The sequence below is a fragment of the Choristoneura fumiferana genome, chromosome 11 (assembly GCF_025370935.1).
Source record: "Choristoneura fumiferana chromosome 11, NRCan_CFum_1, whole genome shotgun sequence".
NCBI classification, from domain to species: Eukaryota; Metazoa; Arthropoda; class Insecta; order Lepidoptera; family Tortricidae; genus Choristoneura; species Choristoneura fumiferana.
The window spans coordinates 16,494,245-16,507,146 of record NC_133482.1 but is presented as its reverse complement, the minus strand read 5'-3'; the positions used below and the strand labels follow the sequence as shown (position 1 = coordinate 16,507,146).

The 12,902-nt window shown below is 37.8% G+C and overlaps 1 long non-coding RNA gene across 1 annotated transcript in view; it reads right to left on the bottom strand.

Annotated features, from left to right (window-relative positions):
* LOC141432899 (uncharacterized) overlaps positions 1–12,902 on the bottom strand; it is a 205,105-nt gene that overhangs the window by 81,893 nt on the left and 110,310 nt on the right. The window lies entirely within an intron of this gene.

The following is a 12,902-nucleotide window of genomic DNA, read 5'->3' as shown; positions in this document are numbered from 1 at the left end:
TTTAACAAAAACTTTATGTGGCTAAATCTATTCCAAACACAAAGGCCATTAGCTCTTCTAATTATTTCAAAGCAATAACCTTGTTATTATTCACAGCTCCCACGCGCTTTAACACTTTATAGTTTAACCGACTCCACAAAAGTCATTAATTTGTTTTGTAAAACCACTGTTATAACGTGTTCAAACTGACAGTCTAATGATAGTAACGGCACATCATTATCAGCAGATGATTGGTTGATTTTGTTATGTTTATTGATTCTTGCTTGTTTTTGATGACCGAGCGTCTCTGATTCCGTTGGATAAGCTACCTGTGGTGACAGCGTTATGATGATTTAGAACTTTTCCCTTTCTGATGAGTTCCTGGTATTTTATATGACAGATGTTTTATTCCATCTTTGTTCGTATAAGAAAGACAACCATCGGTATACCGTATTTATGTAAGGTAGGAAGTTTTTTCTTCGGCGTAAAGCTCCAATTAAATTTCTAATGTAATTTTACACATGAAATTCTAAAAAAGCCAGTGCGAGCCGGGTTCGACCCCACGATCCTCTGCTTGAGAGGCCAAAGATTAAACTACTACTATTTATTGAACCTCTGCAGAGTAACGACTTTGCAGAGGTCCGTGTCAATGAACTAGAAACAATTTACTTTGCTCACCCGTGATCTTACGATAGCTTATGTCAATGAAAAAAATGTGTGTACTGTACGAACAAGCAAACATCACACAAATCCAAGTATCACCACCACCAACACTATGCTGACTCATTTTGAACTCAATCAGAAATTATCATCAGAGCAACACAACTTCACCGTTATTCTAGCACCCAGTAGCATGGTGAAAAGTTGTATTGGTTTGACTTGTTGTACAGTTGAAGCTATCATAAGGCGCGGATGAACAAATTATCTGATAGTTCAAACTACTACAATGGATTGTTAAATAAAGAACTTACATGCTAAATTAAAAACTTATCCACCTAATTATAACGACCTAACTAAATAGCTTTAGAAACTCGTGCACTTAAGGATCTCGACTTCGCGGCTCAAATAAAAGCTTTGTTGGAGTTATGATGAACGACGTCACGGTTTCCGACTGCGCACGAAAAAAGCCCGAGTGTCTCCTCCATGCTTTCATTTCCTTGTAAATAATGAGCCCTCACTCATACGTATTGGAGGGGGCAGATATCTTGGGCTGTCGTTTGTTTGTACGGCTTCTGAATTGTTTTAGCCGGCTACGGTAAAGCCAAAAGGTAGGTTATGATTTTTAACCGGTACGTATGATGAGAATAAAAAAAAAGTGTTCTTAGTTTCTGCCCGCCCCCTAAAAAATATTTAACACCCAATCTAAGTAGCGGTTATCATAAGACACTTATGTATACTCCAAATTTCAGTAATATAGAAGTCTTGTAGTTTTGGAGTTATATGCCTGTGGCATACAGACATATCATGGACAGGTCGAAAGTATGATGGTTCCAGTTTTGTCATTTTATAAGCTTTTATTTAGTTTCACCTGTCCCGTTGTCTGTCCGTCTGTCTCCCTGTCTGTCTGTAATCATATCTTGCAAGTTAAATTTGACCAACTTCCAGTAGTCAGTTTGACTTGAAATTTGGAATACTTATGTAAATCGCGGGACAATACAATTATCTAGTAATGATATCCTGGTAGTCCAGCCAGGATCGTCTCCGCAGGACGGAACTGTTCAACGGTCAATAGCATCGACTTGAAATTTGGTATGCAAATGTAGTTTGGGTGACAATGCAAGTACCTACAGTCAACAAAAAGTACAGTCAGCAAAAAAGCTTGTATTAAAAATGTTTTTTTTATGGTTAGGTTATTTATTACGAAACTCTAAAATCAGACCTCAACTACTGTGAGACAGAAATATTTTCTCTTCAAATCAATCCAAAATTTAGATTAGAATCCTTACGGTGTTTTACCGGGAAACTTGTGGTTCATTTCGCAAGCTAAGTATTTTGCACTTGAAATCTAGAAAACTTCGATTTGCGAGCACAGGTTAGAGTCCACGAGTCTTGATTGGTGTTTTAAGGCTATAAGGTTAAAACTAGCTATCACTACGGTCTTAATTGAATATGTTCTAGTGATTTATATGTAAAGATAGTATACGTTCTACTCCGAAGATGTTTATGTAAATATCTTGAGTGAGCGTTTCGAAGAAACTTTGGTTTTGATCAAAATTATTTATGGGCTTAAAATACGATCAGACTTATTTACGCAATCTATCATTTTTATTATAGATAATTATTATAATAATTTTTAACGGCTTATGCAAAACTAAATGTATTTAATTAACTTTAGATTAACATAGGTGTCTACTCTCTCAACTTTTTAGGACCTGTCTACTGTTTCTATTGTACTGTCAAAGGTTATTGGAAGAGATCCCTTTATGGGATAAGTTTGCCTTTGCACATAAATCTCTCAATGTAAACTATGTTTTAGTGTTTTAACGTTTACAATAAAGATTTAGGGGCTGTTTCACCCTCCATTGATTAGCGTTAACCGACAGTTAAATGTGACGCCGTCTCCGTCTATTCGAACAAAACAAATAGAAAACGGCATCACACCTAACCGCCAGTTAACACTAATCAATGGATGGTGAAACAGTCCCTTAAATAATAAAATACAATAACGTTTATCGTACAATGTATTATATATTTTATGCCCAGTTACATAATCTAAGTACTCCCTACAATAAATACAGCAAAGCGTATGTACAACGCAACAGCTCATTATTTTACGATCATGACCATTGCAAGATGAATAAAAATTATTACGTCATCGGTCAACTACGAGTCGGTACTTACCTTATTTTGAAGACGTCACTCGTGGTCTCGATCATAAGAGTTAGCTCTTATGACTCGCATCTTATAATGTTCAGTCATCGGCAATAATATCTGACAAATTATCTGACACGTCCTGCCGACCCTAAAAATAGAGTCGTATCAAATATTTATGCACACTGTTGTGTGAGGAATAGTTGAATTGCATACTGGTAGCATGGTGTACGGTTGTGTCACTCTGAAGATGAGCTCTGGTTGAGTTCGAAACGCGTCAGTGTAGTGTGGTGGTGGTGATAGATGGGTTTGTGTGATTTGTGTGTGTTCTTACAGTGTGGAGGTGGAGGAACTGCATGAACACGCATATTTTGCATAAGCTTAGCTATCGTAAGGTCGCGGGTGAGCAAGGAAATTATTTTAGTTCATTGATATGGACCTCCGCAAAGTAACGCCTGATTCAATAAATTAAACAGTTGAATTGGTGAATGTCAATTGTTTGTCGCCTCATAACTAGTAATCACTAGCTTTCAGCCCTCTATCTTGAACTGTCACAGAGATAATGTCAAAAATGTGTTTTCTTATTTATTTATTTTCAAACTAGTTTTTCTCCTAATCCATAGCAGCTAAAGCATTGAAAGCAAATCACAGTTACGTAGTTTTTGTGGGAGTATAGCCTACAATTTTACAAATATTTTATAAGTGAAAAAAAAAAAAAAAAATTACAATTTATTTTTGACGCCTTTTTTAGGGTTCGGGAGCCATAATGGCAAAAACGGAACCCTTATAGTTTCGCCATGTCTGGCTGTCTGTCCGCGTTTTTGCTTAGGGACTATCAATGCTAGAAAGCTGTAATTTTGCACGGATATTATATGTAAACTATGCAGAATTAAAAAATCAATAAAAAAAAAATTTTTAGCTTACCTCCACGTAAAGTTGAAGTGATTTTTTTTTCTCAAACAACCCTATAGTGTGGGGTATCGTTGGATAGGTCTTTTAAAACCATTAGGGGTTTGTAAGACGATTTTTCGATTTAGTGATGTGTTTGCGAAATATTCAACTTTAAAGTGCAAATTTTCATTAAAATCGTGCGTCACCCCCCCCCCCCCTCTAAAATCTAAACCGATGGGTGGAAAAATTTGAAAAAATTCTATAACGGCTAAGTTTTTAGTTTAATATTAAATAGTAGCCTAAGGTATAAAATATACCTTAACTTGGAAGATTTCGTATAAAATACGAAAACCTTAGAAAAATATTACTTAATTATTTCGTAATGGCTACGGAACCCTATTTTGGGCGTGTCCGACACGCTCTTGGCCGGTTTTTTAACGGCAGCCGTTTATATGCGTTTTTGTTTGGTCAGTGGGCCAGTTGGTAAGAAAATCGGGTTCAAAAACCGTCCAAAGCACCCGATTTTTTTTTCTTTTCTACGAAATTTGAAAGATAGTTTAAAGTTTAGTACCTGGGCGAAACTTTGCTCAAAGGTTTTTTGTTAAATCAATATGCAAGAGTTGCTCTAAAGACATAAGAATCATCTGTGTTACCCCTCGTGTTGGCAAGTATCCATGGGGCGGCGGTGATTGCTTCTCATCAGGTGACCCGCACGCTCGTATATATAAAAAAGTAAATGACGATGTAAAGTGAATGACGTAATAACAGAAATAGAACGCAGAAAGTGGAGATGGGCAGGATATTGCTACTACTACTACTGGACCACAGTCGTTGGGCGAGGAGATTCTTTGAGTGGAGACCCCGTGCTAACAACCGCAGTAGAGGACGGCCACCAAAGAGATGGACAGACGATATCCGGCAACAATCTGGCGTAAACTGGATACTACTTTGGATAGGCAAGACCGGAAAAGTAGAGAGGAGGCCTGTGTCCGAAGATGGGCGCTATAAAGGCTGTAGGTAATAGATAGATAGATAGATAGAAATGTAAAAAAAAACCTAACGAACCATAAAGAACCCTGCTCATAATCAATCATTCAAACCGAAAAGGTCGGGTGTATGTCGCAACCGTGACCTCGTCCTGTTTCAAATTATAAATGAAGATCTTCTTTTAATTATAAATAACATCAATACCGGTTCAGCAGCGCACATGGAACATTAGCATATTAAAAGCAGAATCAGGTTCCGTCTTCGCGACATAAAAAACTGTTTACTTTTTTAAGTTAAACTTTACTGGTTTTTAAAAACTATATATGCGTGTTTTTTTCCAGTGACAGTAGCTCAAGTAAAAAAAAAGATTCGGCATTCTTATTGTGATTGCAGAAAATTGTCTACTACATTTTTCAATCAGAGGACGCTTGTTCCACTGCTGGCATAGGCATCGTTTTTCGTTTTTGGAGCGACAATTTTTTTTGGACCGTTAGTTTTGTTACTAACTGTTGCCCGCGACTACGTCCGCGTGGTAGTATGAAAAATATCTAGTTGATATCCTATTCTCAGACCCACCGAGCACAGAATATTTCATAAAAATCGGTCAAGCCGTTTCGAAGGAGTTTGGTTACAAATATTTTTGACCCGAGAATTATATTTAATAGAAGAAGTGTAGTGCAACCATATAAAAATCAATGTCGGCCCTAGTGCGACTGCGAAAAAAAGTATGTGGATAATTTAGTCGGTTCTGCAAACTTCGTTAGATATTGTCAAAATGGTGTTTTAAAAGAGTCACGTGGAATATAAGAGACCAAAGGCCATATTGTCTAACGTGTTAATCGCAATCGCATTCACCCTCTCTCTCTACCCTTATCTTATACCTTGTAACAGAAAGAAGAGGTTAAAAAGATTGCAATTACAAGTTTGTTAGACATTAAGGCATGAGATGTTCAACCACAGAAAACAGTTTTTTTTTAATGTAAAATTTTTAATTTGGATTAAAAGATTTTTTTACTAGGTATAGTGTGACTACATCTTAAGATCTATATCGGTCCCAGCGCGTCTGCGCGTGCATTTGACGTCAAAAGCTTGATGTTTATGGCTATCGTTTAACTTTACAAATTTTATCGATGATGGCCTAGAGTTGGAACTTGTTCTCGCTTCGATGCGATTCCTTGATTGTTATGTTATGATTTTGTTTTTCTTGGGGTAAATAATAATCATTATTAGTTTTTGTAAAATTGCAAAAAACCTGCTGCAACTAGAAACCATTAGCATCGAATTTCTATGCTCATCATTCCGTGGCTAAGTCGTCTCTTTAAATTTTTTGTCTGTATTTTGCAAGTACGAATCTGTTCATATCTTCGTATTACTTATGTTAAAACCTTTAATTGGCATTATTGTTACATGTTTTATAATCAATGAACTGCAGGAATTCCTTAGCTGTTGGTTTTGCAATAAAATATCACGTCATAAGTGTACCGTCGAGATCACGGAAGAATAAAAACAAGTGGAAGTGCTATGTAGGTGCAGCGTGCGTGCCACAAGTAAGCGGAGGTACGTTTACTCGATGCCAGTCGTATTCAACATTGCGAAGAGTATGATCACGTTAGTAGTGTCGTGACATTTCCTTGTTTTACAGTAATTATGCCGTATTGCTCAATTCTGGAATGTTAAAATGATAGCAGGAAAAAACTTACTAAAATGGAGGATTACCTACGCCATCGAGTAACGTACCGCCCCGCTTATACCTGTGGCACGCACGCTGCACCTACATAGCACTTCCACTTGTTTTAATCTTCCGTGGTCGAGATCAAAGATATTTTATATATACACTTGCTTTGTCGCTGTCACTTAATTATGATAAGATAAGTACTAAAGTGTAAAGATATTTTGGACTTGCACAGGAAAAGGGTGAACCAGTTTTTTTCTGGAGGAAAAGTTAACTTTAATATAGGCACTGCGTTGAGGAATTCATGCAATAGTAACTTTTTAGCTTTTACGCTTTTCGAGGCAAAATTGTGTTATCATGGCAAGGAAGTGGTATAGCCCCATCTATGGACGTATAATGTATGTCAGAGTTAATTTCATACTTACAACTTGTTAAATTATGAATTGTATTTTCTTTACAATAAGCTAAAAGCGCACCAATGCAAACAAATTGACAAACGAGTAAGACCTCAGTTTTAGCGTTGACAAGGATACTCCTTTCTGGATAATTTTACACCAACACCTGCTCAAAAAGTTTGGCGTTATGAGTACTTTGATACCACACAGAAAAGTCGTAAAATTTATGACTATTAAAGTTAACAAACTCGTTCCAGTTCATTTGAATTTTGCGTAACGGCTAGAATGTTCCGAGAATTTCCAAATCGATGAAGCGATGGGAATCGCTAATTTTGCGGTTTTTTAAAAATTATTTCTCGTTTTTCCGGTTTAGAGAAGATAGTTCGGTAAAAAATAGTGTCATTCATACAGATTAGTCTGCTAATAGACAACACTTACATGCTTATTGCGTATTTATAAGCGATAATCGTGGAGCTAATTTTCTAACACACATTGGAATGGTGAGGTGGCCCAATCAACTATTTTACCCACACTTTGGGCGTCTCCTGCGTTACCAAAATTGTCTCTGGCGTTACCAAAAAATTGTACTTCCTACAAGATATTTCACGGTTTAATAGATTGAACTTGCGTAGGATGGCATGTATTCATGTACACTATCTATTAAATTACTGAACAAACATGTTAACTTGCAAAAATATGCAATTGTTTGAAAAATGTGGCGGACAGATTAGTATGGGTAAAAAGTTGATTGGCCCAGGTACGTTTACTTAACAAAAGCGACGTGGAATGGGTTATGGAATTGAGATTCTGTGGACAGGATTAACAGGCTATGGGGTGAGCTAAGGGATCGTTAAAAAAAACTACACTTTGAAATAGTACCCGTGTGGTGTCGGGTTAGACTTACACCTCTCCATTTCTTCCGTGGATGTCGTAAGAAGCGACTGAGGATATAGGTTAAGGTATACCGTAGGCGACAGGCTAGCAACCTGTCACTATTGTACCGTTTTCAACGATCAACATAAAATAATACAACTATAAGTGGAGGTAAGCAGGGGGTCGCCGAATATTTTTCATAACAAGGGGGGGTCGCGACATGAAAATTTTTGAAAAACACTGTTCAAAACAATGTTACTCTGTCACTGCTACCTCGGTCAAAATGTGCATTGTGACGGTGGTAGGTCAGTTTTCGTTTCGTACCGTAAACTGCTTTTGCTTATTTTCTACGGACATTTTGGCAGTAGATATATGTACACTTGTATCTATGCCTCGAAACGTTTAGGCTTGGCGATCACAACCGATACAATGTGTTCGAAATATCGCAAATGGAATACATTTTGAGCGCAATAAAACCTCGCTTCACTATGTAAATAAACATTTGAAACTACAGTATAGGTTGCCTGGAAGAGATAGCTCTTAACCGATAAGGTCGCCTATTGCTTACCTTGTATTTATTTCTGTGTACCTGTTTTCTGTATCGCTTACTATTTCTGGAGTACATTAAAGAGTAATTGTACTGTATTGTACTGAATCGCGTACCAGGAACCTTTTCATAATCAATTTCGCTATGATTAATTTATCACTAGCTTATGCCCGCGACTTCGTCTGCGCGGATCTAGGTTATCGCGCGGTGGCGTCCTCTACCGGAATAAAAGGTATTCTATTTTGATTCTTGGGGTTCAAAAATCGGTTCAGTGGTTTCGACGTGAAAGCGTAACAGACAGACAGACAGAGTTACGTTCGCATTTATAATATTAGTAGGGAAGTAGGGATATCTATGGGATGTCAACATACATTGTAACACAAAGGTTCCGCGATACGTGATTTAGTATCCTCGAATATACAGAGGTTCTGCTTAACTTCGAACTTTGAACCGATATACTTAAAATGCGTTCGCAAGGTTTCCCAATATCATAATAATATATGCTTTTAATTAAGTTAATGGTTAATTTAACAGGTTTCGGCAAAACATAGTGATATCGTTGAAGCGGTGGCTTTATTTGAAAGCATAAATTAATTTAATGATGTTTCTGGAATTCGGAGTATTTGTTGCGGTCGATCAAAAACATTATACGTTTGTTTACTGTTAAAGAATGATAGTCGCCAGCGTATTTATACAAGTATGTATGCGCTTCACAGCTATCTATATAGGTCTACTCTCAGAAAAAAGGGTTTGGCCTGTAGTTTCAACTTGGACCCAGTGTGAATCAGGAACTTCAGATCACCATCAGCCGGAAGACGGCCACTGCTGAACAAAGGGCCTCTCCCTTAGAAAGAACTCCACATTTAAACTTCAGTTGCCACTTTCATCCACCCACAACTCTCACGATGTCGTCAGACCATCTAGTAGGCCTGCCAACGGTTATCTGTTCTTCAAGTGATGGCGTGGCCACTTCAACTTCACATACACTTGAATTGATTCGCTGATTGAACGAGTTCATTGCAAAAATGTCGTAGCTGCTTTCTTGCACCTCTCAATTTTTCAGAGCTTATTTGGTGAAGAAAAATGTCGTAGGAACCTGGATACTACCACGACGTATTCTATGAGACTACCGTTTTCGCGCTCACCAGTTGGTGCCACTGAAAACAAAGGTCCTGCCTGAAGTATAGTGGTTAATTTGTTATTACGGGCGTGAAATTAATATTTAATACCTTTAAATCGTACCATAAAAAAATCGAGCATGCCACAGTGTTGCGTAGTCCCGTTTTGTTTGTAAAAAAAGGGAGGACAAAGATTTCCAGACAAAACTGTCTCAAAACACAGACATTGCGCCGTAACGCATATTAACCATAATTAATTTCAGGTAAGTATTGCAAAATATTCACAAAATTATTCTAATTGTAAATAACCCAAACAGTGACGTTTGACATTTTGGAGACCTCTCGCTACACTAGCGCCTCTAGCGGCGAATTCATACGCGATAGCTCTCATTGTGTGTCTGAGAAGAAACCTGTGCCAGAAGCTGAAGAAAAAGTGGGGCTTATGTCGGCCGCTGACAACCCTCCTGCTCCTTTTCCACTGTCACATCAAAAATAAACTTCGATGATCAAGCATTTCAAATAAATCCAGCAAGGACATAATTAATAAGATACTCATTGGATCAATTAACGGTCTGTTGTTAATCAGCGTGTTAAATTTTAATTAGTTTGTTTAAAAGCCGGTTTAGCTTTAATTAAATATTGGATCAGATTGTTTGGTAATAATTAGGTTGTTGTTTTATCGTTTTGGTGTGTGCACGCAGAATGGATATTGTTAATTAGTGTTTTACTGGTAATGATTTATTCTTAGTGTGTTTTGTGAAGTTTAATGAGTAGTTAGAGAAGAAATGATGATTGTAATGATACGGTTACACACATCGCTATTGAATACGGTAGGTATTTGACTATTTTTTATTTCCCAGTAATATTATAAATGCGAAAGTTTGTAAGTCTGATTGCTTGTTAGTTTGTTACTTCATCATGTCTAAACCACTGAACCGATTTAGATGAAATTCGGTATACAGGTAGTTTGAGTCCCGGAGAAGGACATAGGATAGTTTTTCCCGCAAATTGCATAGTTTCCGAGGGATAGTAATAAACGAATTCTACGCGGACGAATCGCGGGTGATGGCTAGTCCATACTATATCCATCCCAGCCTATATACGTCCACTGCGGCACAGGATTCTCTCAGAACAAGAGGGTTGGGCCATAGTTCCCACGCGTGCCCAGTGCGGATTGGGAACTTACACACACCATTAAATTGCTTCGCAGGTTTGTACAGGTTTCCTCACGATGTTTTCTTCACCGCAAAGCTCGTGGTAAATTTCAAATGTAATTCCGCACATGAATTTCGAAAAACTCAGAGGTGCGAGCCGGGTTTTGAACCCACGACCTCTGCTTGAGAGGCGATAGGTCAAACCACTAGGCCACACGGCTTACATCCATATACTTATACTATATAGTAATATATATAAATGCGTCTTTCACGTCAAAACGGAGCGACGGATCGACGTGATTTTTTAATAGAGATAGTTTATGGGCCAGAGAGTGACATAGGCTACTTTTTATCCGGAAAATTGCTCAGTTCCCGGGGAACAGCGCGTGATAACCGAATTCCACGCGGGCGAAGCCGCGGGCAAAAGCTAGTATTTCATTAATTAAAGCTTGACTATCGATCAAAAAAACAATGTTTAAGCTACTTTTTCATATAGCAGACATAATAAAGGTTTGAAATTCAAAATTAGACAGAAAAAGACTTACTTGCGTGTGACGTCACACGCAAATAGCGCCACACTTGCTGCATAGACAAAAGCATTTTATAAAGAGACATGGATTTTTCAAAAAATCACTGAAAATTCAATTTTCAATCGAATCAATATTTCTCTTCGCTAAACGTTGTGTGTCTATATTTTTATAATAATTTACAGGATATGGCAAATTTAGGAGTTATTAGTAGGTATTATTGCAGTGAAACTTCGTCTTCGGCCTACGTCTAAAATATGAATGGACACACGCCATGCAGAGCAATGTCGCATTAAGAAACGCTTTGTGCACGCGTTTACCGACGACACAAAGTGCCGAAATATTCGGTTATATTCGGCTACAACACAAATGTTCACTTTATCGTGATGTGAGTGGCCGTAGCATTGAAAAAAAATTTATTAAAAAATATTTTTATCGGTGTTTTGGTATAGATAATATCTATAGAAAGGGATGCTTAGAATACCCGACAGATCCCGGTGGCTGCAGGCCGCTTCCGACCGAAGCAACTGGAGGTGTAGAGGGCTATATCCAACAGTTGACTGGACATCCTACGACGGTTATGATGATGATGAAAAATACAGAAAGAATTACAATACTGGCGCGTACAACAAGTAGATACGGGTTCAAGTGCCGTCGGGTGCACCCGAAAAACTTTTTCGTTTTTATAAATTCTTGTTCGTTAAGTTTTAAAACCACCTTGAAACAAGAAACATATTCATTGAATATTTCAAGCTTCACCTCCAGAACCGAAGCATTCTAATGATAAATTCAAATTCACATCCTCCAGAGAACAAAGCAATCAGACCCCGTACAAAGGTTGCGTCGGCCCGCGGGTGCAACTTTGCCTGCGGTGACTTTGTGCGAGGGTCTAGACGGTTCAGATTATTCGATTACAGGTTTATTAAGCGAGCATGATTTCTTAATACTACGTAAGTTCACGCAAATATAATCCGTGATGTGGCCGGTTTTAGAAGAGGACGGACTAAATCTCTTTTCGTGAGTGTCGCAAAGGCCACTTTGAGGCGGCTTTGACGTAAGAGGCCAAATTGTCGATCACATTCGGAATCATAATCGTTTTCGCCACTGCTTTCTGTCACATGATTCAAAATGAGGTAAGAAAGAAACGTTGAATGCGATTGCGAGGGCGCGTGCGTTAAACACTAACGGCCTCTGATGTAATACTAATGAATTCCTGCCAAGTTTCTTGCAGCGCATTCTTCTTGGCAATGATGGTCTTTCCGAAAGGGCTGGTAGTAAAAAAAAGTGACATGTACAAGAGCTCATTGTAGGCTTCTTATAGAATAAACGTTTTATTTTTAAAAGTTTTTAATTAGTTTCACTTGTTTCGTTGTCTGTCTGTCTGTCAGTAATCAAATCTTGCAAGTTAAATTCGACCAACTTCCAGTAGTTGGATTGACTTGAAATTTGGTATACTTATGTAAATTGCGTGAAAATACAACAATCTAGTAGTGACATCCTGGTAGTCCGGCCAGGATCGTCTCCACAGGACGGAACTCATCAACGGTTAATGGCATCGACTTGAAATTTGGTATGCAAATGTAGTTTGGATGACAATACAAGTAAAATCAACAAAAAGTACAGCCAGCGAGAAAAAAGCTTGTATAAAATTTTTTTTTTTTACCAATAAAATATTTTTCTTTTTAATAAGATGGGCAGCAGCGTTATTATAGCCAAATACAAACTCCAGCCTCTAGAATAGGTGCGAAAGGCAGGAGGAAATCACTGTACTATTTTTTCAAGTATTTGTGTATAGTGAAGTTCCTTAAACACAAAAAGGAACCGTAAATAAGTTTCGAAAATCATCAATGTAAAAGGCATGCCTATTCCCAAAATCCTAATGAAAAATAAATATCGACGTGAAGCCAGAACAATGACTAACTTTACCGCGGTCAAACAATCAGCGCAC